The sequence below is a fragment of the Pelophylax lessonae genome (genome assembly GCF_965119305.1).
Source record: "Pelophylax lessonae genome assembly, chromosome: 11".
Lineage (NCBI taxonomy): Eukaryota > Metazoa > Chordata > Amphibia > Anura > Ranidae > Pelophylax > Pelophylax lessonae.
In genome coordinates, this window is record NC_138778.1 from 96,621,951 (window position 1) to 96,645,694 (window position 23,744).

A 23,744-nucleotide genomic window follows, 5' to 3' on the forward strand; every position below is an offset into this window, starting at 1 on the left:
AACGAATAGCGAGGTTTTTTTTGCCAATCTTTAGTTTTCTCCAGGTAAGCCATCAGGATCTTCCTTACGTCTAGCTTGTTGTAAGTAACTATTTTCCTGCTATCCATTAAGTTTGGAAGGGAGGGAATAACCACCTGAGTTTGATGAAAGGTTGAACAGACTTTTGGTAAGAAGGATGGGTCTGGAGTGAAGAGAATTTTATCTGTCAGGATTAAGCAGTATGGTTCAATCATGGATAGGGCCTGCATTTCACTGACCCTTCTTGCAGACACGAGTGCCACCAGGAGTACAGTTTTTAGTGTAAGGCACCGAACATTCCTCTAGTGCAGTGGTCCTCAACTCCGGTCCTCGGGCCCACTAACAGGCCAGGTTTGCAAGATAACTAAATTACATCATAGGTGATCTCATTTGCTGCTCAGTGATTGCAGTATTCTAGTCTGCATCTCCCCAAGGTAATACTTAAAATCTGGCCTGTTAGTGGGCCCCGAGGACCGGAGTTGAGGATCACTGCTCTAGTGGATCAAAGGTTGCAGAGAGGAATCCTTTCAGCACCGTGGAGAGGTCCTATGTCGGAGCTCTGCTGCATTTTATGGGACTGGCTTTCTTCAGGAAGAGAAGGAATCTCTTAATAAGTGTATCCTCTGCCAGCCTGACGTCGAGGTGGGAAGACAGGGCTGACACTTGTACCTTCAGAGTGTTATGCGAGATCCCCTTATCTGCCCCCTCTTGTAGGAAATCCAGGATTGTGGGAATAGCTCCCTCATTGGAGATCCCCCTGTTCTTGTGCCAGAGAAGAAATGTTTTCCTCACTTTCTCATAAAGTGCTCTGGCCACGGGTTTTCTGCTAGCTAGAATGGTGTCAATCACCCTGCTAGACAGACCCCTATTCTTTAACCTCATCCTTTCAAGAGCTCTTCTCACATCAATACAGTGGAATTTCCATTCTTTCTTATTTTTTGGTTTGTCACAAAAAGAAGGTAGATTTGAGTCCTATGGAACGAGGATGCTACCTTGGGTAGATACAGAGGGTCTGGCTTTAGGACAATCCTATCTGGGAAGACCACCATAAAGGGTTCTTTAATAGAAAGAGCCTGTAGATCACTGATTCTTTTTGCTGTAGTGATGGCTAACAGGAAAGCTACTTTTAAAGACAGAAATTTAAATGAGATTTCCTTTATAGGTTCAAAGGGGTCATTAGATAACGCCTCAAAGACCCTGTTCAGGTCCCAAGGAGGGAACCTGTCTTTAGTAATAGGGGTAATCCTATTCCTAGCCAACAAAAATCTTTTAACTAACGTCTCTTTTGCCAGACTGGTGTCCAAAAATACAGAAAGAGCCGCTATCTGTACCCTAAGGGTGTTAACCGCCACACCGTTATCTACTCCATCTTGTAAAAATTCCAGAATAATGGGAGTAGAGGTAGAAGCAAAACCCTTTTGCTTCTGCCAGGTACAGAATCATTTCCATATTTTTAAATACATTTTTCTAGTGACTGGTTTTCTACTCAGTAAGAGGGTATCTACCACTCTATCTGAGCATCCCTTTGCTTTAAGCAATTGGTGTTCAGTAACCAGGCTGTCAATTGGAAGAATCCTGGGTCCTGACACTGCACTGGTCCCTGAGACAGAAGGTCTGGGAAAACTGGGAGATGCCAAGGACAAGTCACAGACATGGTTTTTAGGAATCAGAACCTTTTGGGCCACCAAGGAGCAATCAGAATTAGTTTTAGACCCTGAGACCTGCTCAACTTCTGGAGGACTCTGGGAATTAGCATCAGAGGGGGAAAGGCATAGGCCAGATTGAACTGCCATGGCTGGGCTAGAGCATCCAGTCCAACCATTTCTTGGGCCCTGGTTATGGAGAAGAAGTTCTTCACCTTTTTGTTCTGGGCTGAGGCAAACCGGTCTATCTCTGGTTGCACAAACCTCTACTACAGATTGGAAGACCTTGGGATTCAGTTCCCACTCCCCCTCTTTGATGCAGTGGCGGCTGAGGAAATCTGCCTGCAGGTTGTCCTTTCCCTTCATGTGGACCGCTACTAGGGAAATTACCCTCCCTTCGGTCCACCCCCAAGATGTCTTGGGTCAGGGTAAGGAGTGATCTTGATCTAGTTCCTCCTTGTCGATTCAAGTAGGCCACAGTCGTGGTGTTGTCTGATATCAACACTTCTCTCTTCGATATGAATTTCCTGAATGCCTTTAGGGCTTTCCCGACTGCCTTCAGTTCTCTGAAGTTGGATGAGGCCTGAGCTGTTTTCTTGCTCCAAATTCCCTGGGCTTGCGCCCCTTCTAGTTGGGCTCCCCAGCCTCTGATGCTGGTATCTGTGGTAACCCTTACTGGGTCCCATTGTCCCCAAGGTCTGCCCTCTGCTAGGTTGTCCCGATTGGTCCACTACTCCAGAGAGTTCTGGACCTGTGGAGTGAGGGTGACCATTTCGTCTAGGGATTCTATTCTTTTGTCCCAGGAGGACAAATGGAAGAACAGTAGTTCTTTTGCGTGGAGTTGAGCCCGCACAATGGCTGGGATGCTGGCTGACATGAGGCCTAAGACCTTTAGAACTTTTCTCCTGGTACAGGATTGAGCATCCTTTAGGTCTAAGACCGTCAAAACTATTTGTTCCCTCTTGTCTTTAGGAAGAAAAAGTTTCTGTGACACGGAGTCCACCTGAAATCCTAGCAAGGTTTGCACTTGCGTCGGCACCAGGGAAGATGTTTCCCAATTTATAAGCCATCCTAGCTTCTGTAGGTAGGTTACTACTTGCTGGGTGTCTATTTTTATTTGTGCCTCTGATCTTGCAAAGATCAAAAAGTCTTCCAGGTAAGGGATTAGAGCTATCCCCTGGCTGTGCAAATGAGCAACCGGTTCCGCTAGGATCTTGGTAAAGATTCTTGGGCTGTATGATAGGCCAAATGGTAGTGCTCTAAATTGCCAATGAGAAGTTCCTTCCTTTGTTTCAGGTTTATTATCAAGGGGACTTTTCCCTGAGGGTTTTGGTACCACGAAGACGTGAGAATAAAACCCTTGGAAAACCTGACTCTTTGGTACTGGGATGATTACTCGTTCTGCCAGCTCCCAAATCCCTAATAACAGGGCTTGTCCTTTTGCACTTTCCTTGGGGACATGTGTAAGGATCATTGTTGGAGGGGGTATTTATACAAATTCTAGTCTGTAGCCTTCCTTTAGGGTACTTAGGATGTATGGAGAGACTGTCATTTCCTCCCAACTGGGAAGAAATTCACTTAGTCTGCCCCCTAATTTGATTTTGAGTCATTTTTTATTCCTTGCGGTTGAGGTGGAAGGAAAGGAGGTATTGTTCCATGATCTTTCCTTCCTAAAGTTCCAGTTTTTTGTGGGTTCCCTTTTTCTTCTTTGCTGCTTATTATCCCAGGGGCCACGAAAAAATTTCCTACTAGCCTCTTTAGGCTTTGTGGGAAATGCATTTCCTTTTTCTGAAGATCTGGAAAGGACTTCGTCTAGCCCTGAACCAAACAGGAGGGTCCCCTCAAATGGAAGACCACAAAGCTTGGTTTTGGAAGTGAGGTCTCCTTCCCACTCCTTAAGCCAAATGGCTCTTCTGGCTGTGTTCAGGAGAGCTCCTTTTTTTTCCTACCGATTCTAGTGCAGCATCCGCTAGATATGCCTCTGCCTTGGTTATCACCGATAGGGAATCTTGGATAGCCTGGATTTTTGTCTGAGAAAGGTTTTTATTCAGTCTATTTATCCAGGAGAAGGCATTTCTTGCCACACAAGAGGCAGTTAGGCCTGAAGCCATAGCAACTGCATTGGAATCCCAGGCTTTCCCCAGTAATGTCTCAGCTTTTCAGCATCCAAAAAGGAGACCTGCACGAGGGGGGCATCTAGTTTTGGCCTTTTCAGGAATTTGCTTGAATCCTCTTCCTTAAAGGGGAATCTCCTCTTCCAAGAATTCCCTCTATTCAACCTGTTTTCAGGTAATTGCCATTGTTGAAGAATCAAGGTCTCCAGTGAATGGTGAATATGAAAAACTCTAGAAGGGCTTTTCCCTATCCCTTTATAGAGTTTATCTTGTGCCGTGGTTTCTTTAGGCAAATCAGGTATCTCTTCTGAGTCATAGATGGCCTGAAGAAGAGCCTGCATATTTTCTAACCCAAAAAGTATTTTTAGCTGACTCTACCTCTCCTGAGGTATCCGAGTCCCTATCCCCCTCAGCTTCTGAACCAGATGGGGAATCTGAGCGGTTATCTTCTGGAGATAATCTATTTTTTTCTGTGACCTGGGTTGGTGGAAGACTTTGTTTAGCTGGTGCTGAAGGTCCTGCTCTAGACAGAGAGCTTTCTTGGGACGAGGTCCCTTCCATTGAAGAAAGGCCTATAGGTTCCACTCTACCAGATATTCCTAGGGTAGACCAAACTGTCATCATAGTAGACAGCATTTCATCTTGCATAGTTTAAAAAGTATTTCATCATTCCTGAAGTTTCCTTTCCTGACAATTTATAAATGCATTTATAACAAAAGGGCTTGGTGTGGGAACTGGACAACTTATCTGAGCAATTACCACACTTTCTATAGACAACTGGTCCTTGTAATGCCGGAATAGATGTAGCTTCTTGTAAACCGCTCAGGGACTCTGGAAGACATGATACAATATAGTATAAGTATCACTCTTCCTTAAATAACATGGGGACCAAAGAAAGAACATAGCAAGTTCGACTAAGGTCAACTAAACTCTCTCAACACTATTTTAATGCTTTTGCTGCTAGCCTTACTAAATAGATAGGTAGGTAGACTATATTGGTTTTAAATTTTTTGTTTTTTCATTTCCTCAGTGGCTTTCTGGTCAAGGCCAAAATTATATACATCCCTTCTTTCATCTGGAGGAGGGGGCTTTCTCAGCTAAGCACACCCTCCATCTGCATGCCTGAGCTAAGGACAGATGGATTTCACAAAGTAAATGTGAATCGTCTGTCCTTACTCAAGTTGTCCGCTGCTAGCAATGGTAGGGCGTTTTTGAATGTGATTTTTTTTATTTTATTTTACTATGGATTTTCAACCCGATTAAGACATCCAAGACACCATTTAACCACTTAAGCCCCTGGCCTATTTCGAACACTTTTTGTTTACAAGTTAAAATCAGTATTTTTTCCTAGAAAACTACTTAGAACCCCCAAACATTATATATATATTTTTTTAGCAAAGACACTGGAGAATAAAATGGCGGTCATTGCAATATTTTTTGTCACGCGGTATTTAAAACGCCATTTTTTTTTTAGGAAAAATTACTAAAAATCAAATTTCACTGCATTTAAAAAATACTAAACAGTAAAGTTAGCCCATTTTTTTGTATATTGTGAAAGATGTCACGCCAAGTAAATAGATACCCAACATGTTACAGTTTAAAATTGCGCACACCCGCGGAATGGTGACAAACTACGGTCAATAGAAATCTCAATAGGCGACGCTTTAAATTACGGTTACCAGTTTAGAGTTAGAGTGTAGCTCATTTTTTAAACTATTGCTCACGTTCTGGCGATCGCGGCGATACCTCACATGTGTGGTTTGAACAGCGATTTCATTCGCGGCTCGACTTCCGTATACGTTTTTTTTTTTTTTACTTTATCACAGGTTTTTTTAAAAAAATAAATAAATAAATCTGATCACTTTTATTGCTGTCACAAGCAATGTAAACATCCCTTGTGACACCAATATGCAGTGACAGGTACTCTTTATGAAGGGATAGAGGGTCTAAAAGACACTAGACCCCTCCACTTTCATGTATGCATACAGTCGTTTTTTTTAAATCTGCCGCCTTTGTGCAGCAGAGTAACCCGGACGTTACGTCATCGGAGACCCGATCAAAGCCACTTCCGGCTTAAATCGGGACTCCATCCAGCCGGCAGACGCGCCGGCTGGTTGCTTGGGTCACCCGAAGGGACCGGAGACCCGGGCAAAGCCGCGGAAGGCGTCGGGGGGGGGGGGGGGAACGTCCCCTCCCGCTCACCCGGGTAACGATCCAGCAGCTCCCGAGCCGCATCGGTCATTACCGACGGAAAGCCGACCGCCGGCTCTAAACCACGGTACCGGGCTGGTGCCTCTAGGTAGAGGCATCATCCCGGTATAACACCGCAAAGTTTACCAACGTATATATACGTCACTTTGCGGTAAGTGATTGACCTGCTCTGAGAACACCATGTGACTGTTAAGGTTTATTTAGGCCTCGCGCACACTGGATGTTTTCACAGCTGATATTCGGGGGCGTCAGGCATTTTTTTCTTTTTCTTTTACAGCTTAAAAATGCCTCTTCATGTTATTTTATGTGACATTTTGTAGGCATTTGTAAGCTTCAAAAAAAAAAAAAAAAGCCAGGGCCAGTGCATTCTGGAGCAGCTGTGTTACAGCTGTAAAAACCCCTGATGTGACTAAACTCTTAAAGGGTTTTTAAGCTGTAGTAATTGGATTTGGGAGTGGAAAATAGAGGGCAAAGAAACGCTGCTGAACGCTAATGCAACTAAACGTGGATTAAAGCCAATGCAAAGTGCTTCTAAAAGTATATTTTTACAGTCACTTTTTCCTGGCGTCAGTACTGGCTTTGCAGCTCATTTTTTTTAAATGTAACAAAAAGATTCCAAGCTCTCCTTACCGACCATTTGTGACCAACCAAATTGACCTAAGCATGCGTTAAAAACAGGGGTTTAGTTGCACACATCTGCAAATACATGCATAAGCCACAGAGCCCCGACAAGGCACCCCATTATCTGTGGTCCTAACTCTAAATTCTGTGAGTCTCCAACAATGGAAGCACATGTATTTAAATGGGGAGGTGTAGGGCAAATATACCTGGAGGGTGTCCACCCCTTCTTAAAGGCACAGGGGCACACTGACCCGCCAGCCTATAGCACCATGGCAGCAAAAGTGTCAGTGCATTGCCTGGCCAACATAATCCATAGCAGAAACAAATGGTTACTGCCCACACCTGTAACTGGTCTCTGCAGTAAGGAGCATTGGAAGGGCAACGCATGTAAGACACAAAAAGATTCCAAGCTATTTGGTTGGTCACAGACTGATCTTTTTGTGTCTTGGTACATGCGTTGGAAAAGAAACAAAATCACCGCTCAAAGGCTGTCAGCTGAACAAAAAAGATCCCGGGCGGAGTGTGGTGATCCTAGGAAACTGGGTGCTCGCCAAGGTCCGCAGCCTGGAAAGTCCATATACTTCGTAGAAAGAAAAGCGGCACCTCCAGCAGTAGGAAACTTGAATTTATTGTGAAATTAAAGGTCCAACATCGAACATACAAGACAGACAGGATCAGCAGACGCGTTTCACACCATGTGCTTAATCATTGCTGATTAACCATGCAATGATTAAGCACATGGTGTGAAATGCATCCGCTGATCCAGTCTGTCTTGTATGTTCGATGTTGGACCTTTAATTTCACAATAAATTCAAGTTTCAAGTTTCCTACTGCTGGAGGTGCCGCTTTTCTTTCTACAAAGTATTTGGTACATGCGTTGCCCTTCCAATGCTCCAGTTACAGGTGTTGGCAGTTACCATTTGTTTGTGCTACGTTTTTTTTAAAATGCTCAGTGTGCATATGGGGCCTTACACTTGCATCAACCAACACACATTAACTGTGTGCGCGGATTTCCTATTCGTTATAAAGGGACCCCACAGAACCCCAGCTAAGAAGTACCCCTGTTCAGCGAAACCCCAGCTCACCGATACCCTCAATTAGCAGAACCCCTGCTCATTGGTACTCCCAGCTCCGCTGATCCCCTGCTAAGTAGTAACTCCCAGCTCTGCCAATCCCCTGCTCAGTAGCAATTCCCAGCTCTGCCGATCCCCTGCTCAATGGTAATAACCCAGCTCTGCCGATTCCCCCCCCCCCCCCAGCTCAGTAGAAATCCCCAGCTCCGCTGATTCCCCCACTCAATAGTAACCCCCAGCTCCGCTGATTCTCCCGCGCTCAGTAGTAATCCCCAGGTCCGCCGATTCCCAAACTCAGTAGTAACCCCCAGCTCTGCCGATTCCTCCGCTCAGTAATAACCCCCAGTTCTGCCAATTCCCCCGCTCAGTAATAACCCCCAGCTCCGCCAATTCCCCCGCTCAGTAGTAACCCCCAGCTCTGCCAGTTCCCCCAGCTCCACCGATTCTCCCAGCTCAGTAGTAATCCCCAGCTCCGCTGATTCCCCCCGGCTCAGTAGTAACCCCCAGTTCCACCAATTCCCCCTACTCAGTAGTAACCCCCAGCTCCGTGGATTCTCCCCACTCAGTAGTAATCCCCAGCTCCGCTGATTCACCCTGCTCAGTAGTAACCTCCAGCCCTGCTAAATCACCCCGCTCAGTAGTAACCACCAGCTCCACTGAAATACCCTGCTCTGTAGTAACCCCCAGCTCCGCTGATCCCATGCTCAGTAGTAACCCACAGCTCCGCTGATCCCCCCACTCAGTAGTAACCCCCAGCTTCACTGATCCCCCGATCAGTAGTATCCCCCAGCTCCACTGATTACCCCACTCAGTAGTACCTGTTAGCTCTGCTGATCCCCCGCTCAGTAGTGACCCTCTCTGGTCTCCACTCGCCTCCCACGTTGCATACCACATGTGACATCGCTAGATTCTCCTGCCCTGCTCTGCTAATCCTCTACTACTTGGTCCTCTCTCTCCAGTCCCCGCTCACCTTCCGCTATAGTGTTCCCATCACGTTTGCCATCTGCTAGTTGCTCCGCTCCAGTCCAGACCCCACTCACCTTCTTGCTGCACACCAGATGTGACATTTGCACCTGATACTTTCAGAATATATACACATGAACTGGAAGTGACTTCTGACTACGTATTTTTGGTTTCCCAGTCCATCCTGAGATATCTCATAAATGCAATACCTCCAAAACAAAGCAAAGCTAAAGCAGAATAAAAGCCTCCCAGGAGCTGCAGGTGTTGCTAGCATGCTTTGTCATGGACTTCCATGGAGGCTTTGGAGAAGCTTTGAAGCACCAATAAAGCAACATGGGGTATCATTTTTGAAGAAAAGCAAAGGCAACGTGTAAACAGGACAGTAAGCTTACAATTTTATGTAGTGACAGTTGCTTTGGCATTCAGAGCGCTTTAACCACTTGACCTCTGGATGTTTTACCCCTTTTACCATGACTAGGCAAGGTTTTGCTTTTTGGCATTGTGTTGCCTTGTACACAAACAAAACAAACAAAACTTAAGAGTTTTCTTTTGGTGGTATTTGATCACCTCTGGGGTTTTTTTTTTATTGCACTATAAAACGAAAAAAAAAAAAAATTTAAGAAAGAAAAAAAAAATTCTGCTATAAAAAAAAATCCAATTAAAAAAAAAAAAAAATTTCTAAAATTTTAATTTTTTTTTTACATATTTAGGACAATAAGTATTTTGCTACAGATTCTTGGTTAAAAAAAAAATCCCAATAAGCACATACTGATTGGTTTACGTTACAGCATCTACAAACTATGGTATTAATACTGGAATTTTTATTTATTGCTATACTAGTAATGGTGGCGATCAGCGACTTATAGTGGGGACTGTGATAGTAATGCGGGCAGTCTAACACATTGTGAAAACCTGTGACACAAAAACAGTGATTAAAGCGGAGTTCCACCCAAAAGTGGAACTTCCGCTTTAGGTATTCTAACCACCTGACATGCCACATTTGGCATGTCATTATTTTTGGGCGGGAGCGGGTACCTAGTTTTGACAAGTACCCGCTCCCACTTCCGCTTGGAGCGCCGCGGCGCCCTGAGAGGAAGTTCTCCTCTCCCCCTCCCTCCCTGCAGTCTTCTGGGACATGTCAGAGGTCCCAGAAGATTGGCGGCCAATCAAGCCGCGCAGCGCGACTCGCGCATGCGCAGTGGGTACCCGGCTGTGAAGCCGCAAACTGTCACAGCCGGGTGCCCACAGCAGTGATGCCGGCGCCGCCGAGACCAGAGGGAGAGGATCGAGGCCCTGGGCGGCCACATCGCTGGACCGTTGGACAGGTGAGTGAAAAGGCTGAAACTCCGCTTTAATGCTTGAAAAAAAAAATATGCACGGTCACTGTACTAATGACACTGGCTGAGAAGGGGTTACCAAATGGTTAAAAGTGTGCCTAACAGTGCTTAGTGTGCTTACAGTGATGTGCTTTTACTAAGGAATGTGCTGGTTTGTATTCCCGGTTTTGCAGTGAAACAAAACGCAGCACATCCCTGCTGACAATGACAGAGCTCTGCCTTGTCTTTCTCCTCGCTGATCAGTGGGTGCCGGTGGTCATCCATTGGCCAGCATCCGCTAATCGGTTTGTGCTGTGTCTAATCACAGCGAGCATGCCCCTTACCTGGAAGTGTTGGATCATGTACTAGGTACGTGATCCCGCACAGGAGAGCCACTCCACCACCGTACTCATACACGAGGCAGTCGGCAAGTGGTTAAAGGATAGGTTTACCTTTTTACAAAAAATAATTGCACATTTTTTATAGGTAAAAAAAAGTGTGAATTATTGTTTGTTTATGGAGCCTAAAGCAATGTACCAGTGATCAGCAGATTGCTGGTGACATGCAGGTCTCCTGCAGACCTGTCAGTGTATCTGTGTGATATACAGGCAAGCAGCTACGATCTGACAGGTAGTGATGGGCTCAGGCATGTTTGGGATCACAGTCCCAACCCACCTGAGCAATCATGCCAGGAAACTGATGTTCTATCAGAATACAGCTACCTATCAGATTCTGCAACCGGAAGTGACGTTCGGCCTAGAACGTCTGGAAGTGACGTTTGGCCTACTGCGCATGCGACATGCATTCTATCATGGCCGCTATGCTTTCCAAAAGGTCTCCTAATGTGATGGAACACGAAGCAGCGACAGACAGCTTCTTTACACCCACGCAAGTCTTGAATTTTACATTTAATTTAGCAGTAAAATCCCCTTATAGACTGAAATAGACTATTTCACCGCAACCGAGTGAAAGTCTTTTTCACTATATAATCAGTTTGTCGCTTAGCAGCGCGGGGTGTACCAAGATGGCCGTTGCCACCTTCTACCTGCAAGTTTCTCGCTATATTTACTATATTACAATAATAATAGAAATGTAATACTGTTAGGCCTCTTTCACACGGAGCGGACCGTATTGCGATTCGCTCCGGCACTTTTCTTTTTCTTTACGGACACGGAGGACACTTGTGTCATCCGGCCCGTATGTCCGCATATCATCCTATCCATTTGCGGATGATATACAGACATAATGTATGTCTATGGGATTTGCGGATATCAGCGGATGACACCGCTGACATCCGATTTTTGGTCCTTTCCGTTTTTTAAACGGAAGAAAAAATAGGGTTCTGTTCCATTCCAAAAAACGGAACAGAACTGAAAGGGCGCAAATCGGATGTCAGCGGATGGTCATCCGCTGACATCCGCAATCCCATTGACATTGACATGCAAACGGATGGGGTGATATACGGACATACGGAACGCCTGTGTGAAAGAGGCCTTATTCAGTCTAGATGAAGGAGCGCGACTGCCTATCCATCGGCAGTAGGCACGCTCAGAAACGTGTTGCAGTTTTGTGACGTCATCCAGTCACGATGCCAGAGCTTTATTTTATTTATTTTTTTATTTATTTCAGGTTCTTATATAGCGCTGTCAATTTACGCAGGGCTTTACATATACATTGCACATTCACATCAGTCCCTGCCCTCAATATGCTTTCTAAGCTTCGTTTCCGATTGCTTGCTCTCCAAGCCTCGCTTCGAGTTTCATCCACTGTACTGCCGGCCCTACGCTAAAGAGAGGAGAGCGGCTCTGACTGCGGCGTCTGTACGAGACGACGATCACACCTTTCTTGGAGGATCCAGGATCGGTTCCCCTCCTCTTGCTTGTAACCTTTAACTGATGTGAGATTTTACTATATCTTATTAAAACTACAAACGTCTACACTTAGAGGCGCCTCTTCTTTTGTTTATCTCTGTTATTTAGTTTACCGCTAAAATAAATGTAAAATTCAAGACTTGCGTGGGTATAAGAAGATGCTTGCAGCTGCTTCGTGTTCTGTCACATTAGTAAACCTATTGGACCGCATAGCGGCCATGTTGGAACGCATGGCGCATGCGCAGTAAGTTCTTCTAGTCCATACGTCACTTCTGGGTGCAGAATCTGATAGGTAGCGGTATTCTGATTAGACACTGCACACCGCTAATCATAATCAGTGAAGCATTTCCCGGGCCGGACAGCCGGGGAGCGGGAAATGCCTCGCTGCCTATGATTGGCGGTGTCAGCTTCCGGGCAGAATTGCTCAGGTGGGTTGAGACTACGATCCCAAACACGCCTGAGCCCATCACTACTGACAGGAAGACTCAATGAACTACCACAGCGCTGCGTCAGTTCATTAAACAACTACAAGCCGACAGGACATGTCGTTTTCCTTTCACAGGGGACTGTGAATGCGGGACGGGCAGCGCCCCACTTGGCCCGCGTTTTGTTTTTTAAATAGTGACAGCTAGGGATTAGAGAAGATCCCTGCTACCTGTCAAAGTAGAGGAGGGGGGGAGGGTAAGCAGGGGCCAGTCCATGAGCCATTTGTAACATTTTACATCCTGAATATGGGTAGAGCATGCAACATGTTACAACAGGTGAAGTTATCCTTTAAAAAAGCGTGTCCAATGCCACATTTTGAAGCCAGTGTAAACAGGCCCTTTACATTTTTAGGAACAATTCCAGCACTCATACTACACTGTAGGTAGCCTTGGTCTGAGGACAGGCTCTGTACATAGAATAACACAGGCCAGCCATTGCACAGCCCTTATTAATAAACATGACACAACGCTGCGCCCTCATCCAGGAATACCTGTCACAATGGGAAGAACTGGACTCCAGCGGGATACAACAAACCTTCTCCGCCTCCACCACTAAGGCCGACTCCTGACACACACGCTTCTACACTTCAAAGCGGGTTTCCTTCGGCCTTCCCTGATTGGCTACTAGCAACGTCACGTTACGGATACGCTCACTCATTGGTCAATGCTGCAAAGCAGGTTGGTTGAGCTTACAAAAGAAAGTTTCTAGTTGGCTGCCAGTAAAACAAAAAAAATAGGAAGCGGAGTAGCGCGTGCAGCGCAAGGGGTTCTGGGAGTGGTAGTTCAGTAGGGGGTCACTAACGAGGTCGTCTCAGCAGCATGCAGAGCACAACGGGGGACAGTTGTGATAAGGGGATTGTGATGGGGGTGCCGAGTCCCTTTATGTTGAATGTTAATAATTGTTATGGAGATCTTATCTTCAATTTAAAACGTTTTTATCAAAAGTGCAAAGCCTCCCATGTTCCACAGAGGAGTCTGTTTCTGCATTCACTTGGTTATGAAAAGTGATAGGTGTGTGATATATTCTTATATATTCGGCTTTATTGGGGAGGAAATGTCTTCCATAAATCAGGTTTTGTATAGTATAAAGGGCAGACATCCCAACCTACAAAAACTCATATATAAGAACCTGAAATAATAATAATAATTTCAGGGAGGTGGCAAAGTCATTTCATAGAGGTGCCACCCCCCCCCCCCCCCCCAACGCATGCTGCCGCCGCACACCCCCCCCCCCCCTTTCCATTTTAACACAACCAGAGAATAATGAAATAAAAAGTAGCAGTGGCGGCCGGCGGTGTTGAGGGTGCAGGGGCACCGCCCCCCCTATCTATGCGTCCGGCCCCCTAATCTACATGCGGGGCGCCGGACACATGGAGTACAATGGGATTTTTTTTTTTTTTTTAGCCATGTGATTAGAGCCAGAGGCTCTCACAGGCTAAAAAAAAGGGTGGACCTGGGGCGCAGAGCAGTATAGTAATAACACATTCCAAAATTAGATAAATGTGGGGGGAGAGAAATATTCAACCCCCCCTGGAAACAATAGGACTTTGTATTGTAGGCATACTTTGATTATTCTCATAAAAAATGTACAATCTCAAGTAGTATAAATATAGACACATTTTATTGTGTATAAAATTCCATAAAAACCGTCACACATGCATATAAATAGCCATGCAACAATATGCTCCTAAGCCACAAGAACCCATGTACATTCCAACATGTCATAGTCTCTATTTGAAGACCATAAATATGGGCTACCTCTTTGTTCCTGGATAAACAGGGTTCAAATGTGCCCATGGAATCGCTACACATTTCGCTACACAGCTTCTTCAGGCGATTCCGTAGGAGCTAGGAGACAGCACAATAAATACATATTCTATAGATTACATAAGTAATCATTAACCACTTCCCGGCCACCTGCCGCCTTTTTACTGCGGCAGGGTGGCTCTCCTGCACAAACCGGTGTAGACCCAAGTCATTCATGCATAGGAAGCTAGGGGGCAAGCGGCGGCAGCGGGGAAGCCGATGCACAGTTCAGGCAGTTCTGATTCCTGCTTGACACCCGCGATCGCTCCCCGCAGAGAGAGAAGGACGGTCGGCTGTTGTAAACACAGCTGACAGTTGTTCTTCCTCAAATGATCATAGAGCCCATGTGATCCTTCTATATAGGATCACATGTCTCTATGGCCATTTCACAAGTCACGCCCCCCCCCCCACAGTTAAAATCACTCCCCTAGGCTCACATTTAACCCATTGATCAACCATAGGGTTAACCCCTTCCCTGCCAGTGTCATTATTACAGTAACAGTGCATATTGTTAGCACTGATTACTGTAGTAATGTCACTGGTCCCCCCAAAAGTGTTAAAAATTTCAGTTAGGGGTCCGATCAGTCCGCCGCAATGTCACAGTCCCGCAAAAAATCCCAGATCGCCGCCAATAATAGTAAAAAATAAATAAAAATTACATAAATCTTTGCCGTAGTTAGCAGACGTGATAACTTTTGCGCAAACCAATCAAAATACGCTTATTGCAATTTTTTTTTTACCAAAATATGTAGAAGAAAACAAATTGGTCTAAAATGTTAAAAAATTTAGATTTTTACATTTTTTTTTTTTTTGAGAATGTTATATAGCAGAATGTGAAAAAAAATATTGTTTTTGTTTTTTTTAAATTGTCGCTATTTTTTTGTTTATAGCGCAAAAAATAAAAATCGCGCAGGTGATCAAATACCACCAAAAGAAAGCTCTATTTGTAGGAAAGATCGGACATTAATTTTATTTGGGTACAGCGTTGCAGGACCGCGCAATTGTCCGTTAAAGTAACGCAGTGCCGAATCGCAAAATAGGGCCTGGTCATTAGGGGGGCAAATCCTTCCGGTCTTAAAATGGTTAATGTACACAATTCATTGCATAATAAAAATATTTTTAATTTTTAACATTGATTGTACGCAATATATTACAATTAAAGCTATAGTTATTTTCCCATTTGTATTATTCCCAGGTTTAGGGGAAAGATACTGGGGAACCTCGGACAGAACCAAACCAAACAGGTTCTGTCCGAGGTGCCCCGTGTCCTTCCCCTAAACCTGGTAATATTAATAATGGGGAAATAACTGTAGCTTTAATTGTGATATATTGTGTACAATCAATGTTAAAAAAAAATGTTTTTTAATGCAATGAATTATGTACTTTAATCACATCAATACAGGGCACTTTCACCCCCTTCCTGCCCAGGCCAATTTTCAGCTTTTAGCGCTGTTGCATTTTGAATGACAATTGCGCGGTCATGCAACACTGTACCTAAACCAAATTTATGTCATTTTTTCCCAACAAATAGAGCTTTCTTTTGGTGATATTTGATCACCGCAAGGTTTTTCTTTTTTGCAACACAATTAAAAAAACCCGAAAAGTTTGAAAAAAAAAAAAAAAGTTTTTGTGTTTATGTTATACAATTTTTTATATAGATACGTTTATTCCTGCACTAATGAGCACTGATGAGGAGGCATTGATGGGGTGGCACTAATATGCGGCACTGATAAGTGGCACTGATGTCCAGCATTGATGGGCACTGATATGTGGCACTGATATGCAGCATTGGTGGGCACTGGTAGGCGGCACTGATTGGCACCGATAGGCGGCACTAATGGGCACTGATGGGTGCCACTGATAGATGGAACTGGTGGGCGGCACCGATAGATGGCAATGATGGGCAGCACTAATGAGGAGGGCACTGAAAGGGTCCTTGAGCCCTGATTGGCATCCCTGGTGGCCATGGGTGGGCAATTCCTGGTGGCTCTAGTGGCATCCCCCAAGGGTTTGCACTGGTAATCATTGCTCTGATTACCAGCACAGACCCCCCCCCCTGTCAGGAGAGCCCCCAATCGGCTCTCCTCTAGTTGTGCCTGTCAGGCACGAACTGAGGAAAGCCGATCAAAGGCACTTCCTACTTACTATGTGACCAGACCGATCGGTGCGCAGAGCGGTCTATCCTGCTGGACGTCATATGACGGCCAGTCAGGATAGAGCAACCACTTCCCGGCCGTCATTTTGCTATATGACGGGCAGGAAGTGGTTAATGAATACTTATGCAAACTATGGAATATGTATTTATTGTGCTGTGTCTCCTAGCTCCTACAGAATCACCTGAAGAAGCTGTGTAGCGAAACGCGTAGCGATTCCTTGGGCACATTTTTGCACATTTAAACCCTGTCTATCCAGGAGCAAAAAGGTCTTATGGTCTTCAAATAGAGACTATGACATGTTGGAATGTACATGGGTTCTTCTGGCTTAGGAGCATATTGTTGCATGGCTATTTATATGCATCTGTGTGATGGTTTTTATGGAATTTTTTAAACAATAAAATGTGTCCATATCTATACTACCTGAGATTTTACCTTTTTATGAGATTAATCAGTGTATGCCTACAAAGTCCTATTTTCTATAGTAAAGGGTGTACCAGGGGCGTAACTACAGGGGTTGCAGGGGTTGCAATCGCTACCGGGCCCCATGCTCCAGGGGGCCCGGTAGCAAACCAGTGGGTGAACTTTCAGGATCGCAAAGGTCACACTTGCGACCGGACCCTGGCATTGCACCACTGTGGGGAGGCCCCAACATTGTAGGAAGGGGGCCCACTGCAGAACTTGTGAAAGAATCCTGCTGCGGGACTGAAATAAAAGGCCATGCAACGAGTGTAAAGAGCCCCAGGATTAGTGGGAAGAGCCCTGGGCTTGAAGGTAAGGGCCCCGGCCAGGGGTCTGGGGGGCCCTTCATGGTTTCTTGCATCAGGGCCCTGAAGGTTCTAGTTACGCCTCTGGGGTGTACCAAGGCATGGTAAATAAAATACAAAACACGTAATGTATAAGCAGCACGTCTCAACAATATACATGCACATTTTCTCCAAGTTTATCCCACTCCCAACCAACTCTTTAGGAATATCTTAAAGCAGTAGTAAACCTCTGTTTTTTTTTTTTTTTTTTGCTACCTGCAAGGTAAAGCCATAATGTGCTAGTATGTATTGCCTAAAAGCACATTATGTGAAACTTACCTCCTTAGAACTAAGCCTTCCAGTGGCATGCTGTCACCACTGACAAGGCTTCTATCTTCACCTAGGCTTCCTTCCGGGTGCATGGACTCCGGCTGTGTGAATGGCCGGAGCCACAATGACATTACTATAGCACACACGCGTGTGAGCCGCCGTTTGCGGCGCAGGATTCTGATGGAGCGTCCCGAAGGGCGCATGCACCGAGGGATGTCATCGGCTGCATGGACAGTAAATATCTCCTAAAACAGGGAGATATTTACAGTACCTACAGGTAGGCCTCAAAGGCTTACCTATAGGTAAAAATGCATGGGAGTGCATTTTTGCCTTTGCCAAAGGTGTGCATTATGTACTCCTGACCCCTGCACTTTGTAGTTTACTTACTCCTGACCCCTGTGCTCAGTGTATTAGGTACTCCTGACCCCCGTGCTCAGTGTTTTAGGCTCTTCTGACCCCCGTGCTCTGTATATTAGGCACTCCTCCTGACCCCCGTGCTCTGTGTATTAGGCACTCCTGGCCCCCATGCTCTGTGTTTTAGGCACTCCTGGCCCCCATGCTCTGTGTTTTAGGCACTCCTGGCCCCCATGCTCTGTGTTTTAGGGACTCCTGGCCCCTGTGCTCTGTGTATTAGGCACTCCTGACCCCTGTGCTTAGTGTTTTAGGCACTCCTGGCACCCCATGCTCTGTATATTAGGCACTCCTGGCCCATGTGCTTGGTGTATTATGCACTCCTGACCCCTGTGCTTAGTGTTTTAGGCACTCCTGGCCCCTGTGCTCTGTGTATTATGCACTCCTCCTGACCCCTGTGCTCTGTGTATTAGGCACTCCTGGCCCCCGTGCTCTGTGTTTTAGGCACTCCTGGCCCCCGTGCTCTGTGTATTAGGCACTCCTGGCCCCCCGTGCTCTGTGCATTAGGCACTCCTGGCCCTTGTGCTTAGTGTTTTAGGCACTCCTGGCCCCTCTGCTCAGTGTAATAGGCACTCCTGGCCCCTGTGCTCAGTGTAGTAGGCACTCCTGGCCCCTGTGTTCTGTGTATTAGGCACTCCTGGCCCCTGAACTTTGTGCTTTACTATGCTCTGTGTATTAGGCACTCCTGGCTCCTCTGCTATGTGTATTAGGCACTCCTGGCCTCTGTGCTCTGTTGTATTAGGCAATCCTGGCCCTTGTGCTCTGTGTATTAGGCACTTCTGAACCCTGCACTTTGTATTTTACTTACTCCTGACCCCTGTGCTCTGTGTATTAGGCACTCCTGGCCCCTGTGCTCTGTGTATTAGGCACTCTTGGCCCCTGTGCTCTGTGTATTAGGCACTCCTGGCCCCTGTGCCCTGTGTATTAGGCACTCGTGAACCCTGCATTTTGTATTTTACTTACTCCTGACCCCTGCCCTCGTTGTTTTAAGGCACTCCTGGCCCATGCACACTGTTTAACCACTTCCATACAGAGCAGTTACACCCCCTTCATGCCCAGACCAATTTTCAGCTTTCGACGCTCTCACACTTTGAATGATAACTACTCAGTCCTACAACACTGTACCCAATCAAATTTTTTATCATTTTTTTCACACAAATAGAGTTTTCTTTTGGTTGTATTTAATCACCACTGGGTTTTTTATTTTTTGCTATAGACGTGAAAAAAGAGCGAAAATTTTGAAAAAAAAAAAACACATTTTGTTTTAGTTTCTATTATTAAATTTTGCAAATAAGTAATTTTTTTTCATAAATTTGGTCCAAAATTTTTACTTCTACATATCTTTGGTAAAAATAACCCAAATTAGTGGTTATTATTTAGTCTGTGTGAAAGTTAAGGAGTCTACAAGCTATGGTGCCAATCATTGAAAATCACATCTAATCACACCTGATGTACCGACGGCCTATCTAATTTCTTGAGGCCCTGAAATATGTCAGGACAGTACAAATACCCCCCAAATGACCCCTTTTTGGAAAGTAGACATTCCAGGGTATTTAGTAAGAGGCATGATGAGTTTTTTAAAGTTGTAATTTTTTCCCACAATTCTTGGGAAAATGAAGAAATAATTTTTTTTTTTTGTTTTTACACAAAATTGTCATAATAACAAGTTATTTCTCACACACAGTATATGCATACTTGCAATTACACCCAAAATAAATTCTGCTACTCCTCCTGAGTATGGCAATACCACATGTGTTATACTTTTACACAGCCTGTCCACATACAGAGGCCCAACATTCAAGGAGCACCGTCAGGTGTTCTAGGAGCATAAATTACACATATAATTTCCTAATGACCTATCACACTTTTGAAGGCCCTGGAACCCCAGGACAATAGAAACCCCCACAAAATGACCCCATTTTGGAAAGCAAACACCCCAACGTATATTCTATGAGGCATAATGAGTCTTTTGAACATGTCATTTTTTTCCACAAGTTTTTGGAAAATGTTGAAAGAAAATGAAAATATTTTTATTTTTTTTACACAAAGTTGTCAATTTATAAGATATTTCTAACACATAACATGTACATAGCAAAAATTACACCCCAAAATACATTCTGCTACTCCTCCTGAGTATGGCGATACCACATATGTGGGACTTTGTCACAGCATAGCCACATACAGAGGCCCAACATGCAAGGAGCACCGTCAGGTGTTCTAGGAGCATAAATTACACACATAATTTCATTACAACCTTTTACACTTTTGAAGGCCCTGAAACACTGAGACAATGGAATTACCCACAAAATGACCCCCATTTTGGAAAGCAAACACCCCAACGTATATTCTATCAGGCATAATGAGTCTTTTGTACATGTCATTTTTTCCAGAAGTGTTTGGAAAATGTGGAAAGAAAATTAAAACGTATTTTTTTTTACACAAAGTTGTCAATTTATAAGATATTTCTAACACATAGCATGTACATAGAAAAAATGACACCCCAAAATACATTTTGCTATTCCTCCTGAGCATAAATGACACATATAATTTCATTACAACCTATCACACTTTTGAAGGCCCTGGAACACCAGGACAATGCATACCCCCACAAAATGACCCCATTTTGGAAAACAAACACCCCAACACATAATCTAGGAGGCATGGGCTGCAGATAGGTACTCAGGTACTCTGATGGGCTGCAGAGAGGTACTTGGGTGTTCTGATGGGCTAGAGACAGGTACTCGGGTAATCTGATGGGGTGCAGATTGGTACTCTGGCAACCTGGGCTGGAGACAGGTACTCGGGTGCTCTGATGACAGGTAATCGGGTACTCTGATGACAGGTACTCAAAGTACCCGAGTACCTGTCATCAGAGTACCCGAATACCTGTCATCAGAGTACCCGAGTACCTGTCACCAGCCCATCAGAGTACCCGAGTACCTGTCACCAGCCCATGAGAGTACCCGAGTACCTGTCATCAGAGTACCCGAGTACCTGTCACCAACCCATCAGAGTACCCGAGTACCTGTCATCAGCCCATCAGAGTACCCGAGTACCTGTCATCAGAGTACCTGATGGGCTGGTGACAGGTACTTTGATGGGCTGGTGACAGGTACTTTGATGGGCTAGTGACAGGTCCTCTTTATTGGGGGGGCAATCAGTGTGTTTTGGGGTGCACTGTATTCGGTAACTAGCTGTTACCACAATCTCCTCCTCACACAGGATCAGTGTGTGAGGAGGAGAACACGGTGACAGCTAGTTACCGTGTTCTCTGTTGACATTCTGTGACCGGCTGTGATTGACAATTTCATTGGCTCTTTACCTAGATCGGGGATGGGCTCTGTCCGAGGGATGAGCCTCGTCCCCGATCGCCGCGCTGCGTGCCCCCGGGGGCACGCATTGCAGAGGGAACGAGCGGCTCGTGCTGGAGCCGCTCATGTGATCGGCTGTGATTGACACAGCCGATCACGTGGTAAACAGCCAATATTCATTGGCTGTTTACCTTGATCGGGGATGGGCTATGTCCGAGGGATGAGCCTCATCCCTAATCGCGCTGCGCGCCCCCGGGGGTCATATGACATCGACAAAAGCTTCCTGCCGCCGTCATTTTACAATGACGCGGTATGGAAGTGGTTAATATGCACTCCTGGCTCTGTTTGCTTGGGAAAGAAGATTGTCTAACTCCTGCACTGTGTGTAATTTACTCTTGACTCCTGTGCATTATGTGATGCTGACTCATATGCGTACCACAACCACTGAGTGCATAGGCCCCCTTCTCTACCTCCAAGCGAGTGAGTACACTAAGGTAAGCGTGACTCAGATGTAAGGAGTGTTCTGTGGACTCTGATGTAAGTGGGACTTTGGGAACCCTAATTTAAGGGAACTTTGATGTATTTGGTGAGCAGAAACCCCCTTACATCAGAGTTCCCTTTTACACCAGTGTCCATTGTGTTCCCGCTAAAAAAAAAAAAAAAAAATTGCTGTGTGCTGCTAAAGTGTTCCAATTTGGCTTGAAGAAAAGGTGGCAATCCTACTCCTGACCCCTGTGCTTTTTGCATAACATATCCCTCCACCCTGCTCTGTGTGTTAAATACTGCTGGCCCCTGCACTTTGTTGGGGGTGAACCAACAAGAGATCGGAAGGAGACAGGTACTTCATAATGGCAGCTTGTTTTAGCTCTTAGCGCTTTCTTTAGAAAAGCAACAGCAGGAGGAATGTGGAGGTGGGGGGTTGTCAGCTTTGGTTTTCCTCTTAACTTTGACTGTCGGGGAAAAGGGCTCAAAGCCGAGATGAGCTGCTAACTTGAAGTGTCCATTTCCTTCCTAGCTGTTTTTGGATTGGCTGCCGCAGGAGGGGAGGGAGTGCAGGTCAGAACTTATAGCTGGCGTTAGGATAAAAGGGACATGAGATAAAGTACTGAATGTACTTTATCCTGAAGGAGACAGAACAGTAAAAAACAAAGAAAGTTTTTCTTTAGCCCATTCCTACCAGCTCTTTAAGAATATCTTACCACCAGGTGGATTTCCTTGACTTCTGGACAATGTGATGTCTGTTTTTGGTGGACGTATTGGTCACATGTTTGGAAGCCTGTCTGTGACAGACCCAACCAGGACAGGGACTTTTAGAGGGGATTGCATTTTACTTTGGATTTAAGTCCATGTTTCCCCGAAACACACAGATTCAGAGAACTGGAGGACCCACATACAGATTTGGGGCCTCTGATTTGTTGGGGTATAGACAGCCCAAATGAGCATTGACTGCTTCAACCCCCTCTTAGAGTCATAGCAGATATTTATAACCAGCTCAAAACAGCCTGATTCTGGTGTCTCCTGCTGTTATGTGTAAGCTGTTTATTTACCGATTCTGGACCGCGCCCATGCCAATTTTCTGCTGCAGGATGGCCTGGTTGTGCAAAGTGAGGTATCGGCTTGTTCTTCATAGTCTGGGGCGCACACACGCTCTGTCTGCGACCCACTCCAGCTGTGATTGGACATAGGGGGAGCCAATCAGCAGGCAGACAGCAGGTCTGCCGGGACCTACCGATTGTTCCCGAAGCAGACAGAACATCGGTCTGCCTATGTAACGAGGCAGATCGCTGTTCTGTCAGGGGAGAAATAGAGATTGTGTGTTCCTGCTAAACAGGAACACAGATCTCTGTCTTCCCCCAGTCAGACCATCCCCCACACAGTTAGCAAGCACCCCTAGGGACACATTTAACCTATTGATCGCCCCTGATGTTAACTCCTTCCCTGCCAGTGTCATTAGTACAGTGCATGTTTTTAGCACTGATCTTTGTAAGAATTCACTGGTCCCCAAAAAAAGGGTCAGGTGTCCAATTTGCCTGCTGCAATGTCGCAGTCCTGCTTAAAATCGCTGATCAGCCCCATTACTAATAAAAAAATAAAAATGCCATAAAAATATACCATAGTTTATAGACACAATAACTTTTGCGCAAACAAATCAATATACGCTTATTGGGATTTTTTTTTACCAAAAACATAGTAGAATACATATTGGCCTGCATTGAAAATTTGATTTTTTAAATTTTTTTTTATTGTATGTGTTTTGTAGCAGAAAGTAAAAATTTTTTTTTTCCTTAAAATTGTCACTTTTTGTTTATAGTGCAAAAAATACAAACTGCAGAGGTGATTAAATATCACCAAAAGAAAGCTCTATTTGCGGGAAAAAAGAACATCAATTTTATTTGAGTACAGCATTGCACAATAGCGCAATTGTCAGTTAAAATAACGCAGTGCCGTATCGCCAAAAATGGCCTGGTCAAGGGGGTAAAACCTTCCGGGGCTGAAGTGATTAAGGTGCTATGTGCCTACTGTTAAGTGTCATTCTCCCATTGTTAATTGAGTCACCTATTGTTTCTGCCTGTTTACTAATCCTCCTTGAGTTGTGTGTAGTCTTGTGTCAATTTCGTTACCTAACCATTGTGGGATGTTTACCTCAATATGTAATATTTGTTTTTATGGTT

At 45.1% G+C, this 23,744-nt stretch overlaps 1 protein-coding gene and 1 long non-coding RNA gene across 4 annotated transcripts in view; one reads left to right on the forward strand and one right to left on the reverse strand.

Annotated features, from left to right (window-relative positions):
- Positions 1–12,857, reverse strand: part of TRMT1L (tRNA methyltransferase 1L) — a 313,438-nt gene extending 300,581 nt beyond the window's left edge. For all 3 annotated transcript variants that reach the window (XM_082272088.1, XM_082272087.1, XM_082272090.1), the window contains exon 1: positions 12,807–12,857. The gene's annotated coding sequence lies outside the window, so the exon portion shown is untranslated. The remainder of the gene's footprint in view (positions 1–12,806) is intronic.
- Positions 1–23,744, forward strand: part of LOC309566786 — a 1,174,540-nt gene that overhangs the window by 22,017 nt on the left and 1,128,779 nt on the right. The window lies entirely within an intron of this gene.